Source organism: Octopus bimaculoides, chromosome 3 (genome assembly GCF_001194135.2).
Source record: "Octopus bimaculoides isolate UCB-OBI-ISO-001 chromosome 3, ASM119413v2, whole genome shotgun sequence".
Classification (NCBI taxonomy): domain Eukaryota; kingdom Metazoa; phylum Mollusca; class Cephalopoda; order Octopoda; family Octopodidae; genus Octopus; species Octopus bimaculoides.
Genome location: NC_068983.1, coordinates 158,085,791 through 158,086,333, shown reverse-complemented (window position 1 = coordinate 158,086,333; position 543 = coordinate 158,085,791).

Sequence of the window (543 nt, the reverse complement as noted above, 5' to 3'; positions counted from 1 at the left end):
ATATATATATATATATATATATATATATATATATAAATTTATGTATGTATACATAGGTATATATGTATGCATACATAGGTATGTATGCATGTATGTATGAACATTACACACAATATCAGAAATAAATAATGCATGTGTGAAGTTGAGTGCGTGTGTTTGCGCGTCTCTGTACACCGGGTGTGTACATATTTGTGTGTAATATGTACACACATTCGAGTAATTATTTTTATACATACGTATGTGTCTATATACACATTCTTGTGTATACACTGCATAAAATCATACCTACCTATCTTTCGGTAGATAGATAGATCGATCGATAGATAGATAGATAGATAGATAGATAGATAGATAGATACATACATACATACATACATACATACATACATACATACATACATACATACATACATACATACATAGAGTGACACAGACGGATCGTTTTATTTTTATATAAAAAAAATTACTTCATTTGATAACAAAAGTGTAAATACTATGTGAATAGTAAACGTGTCAAACATTTTCAGTATCACGTTTATATTA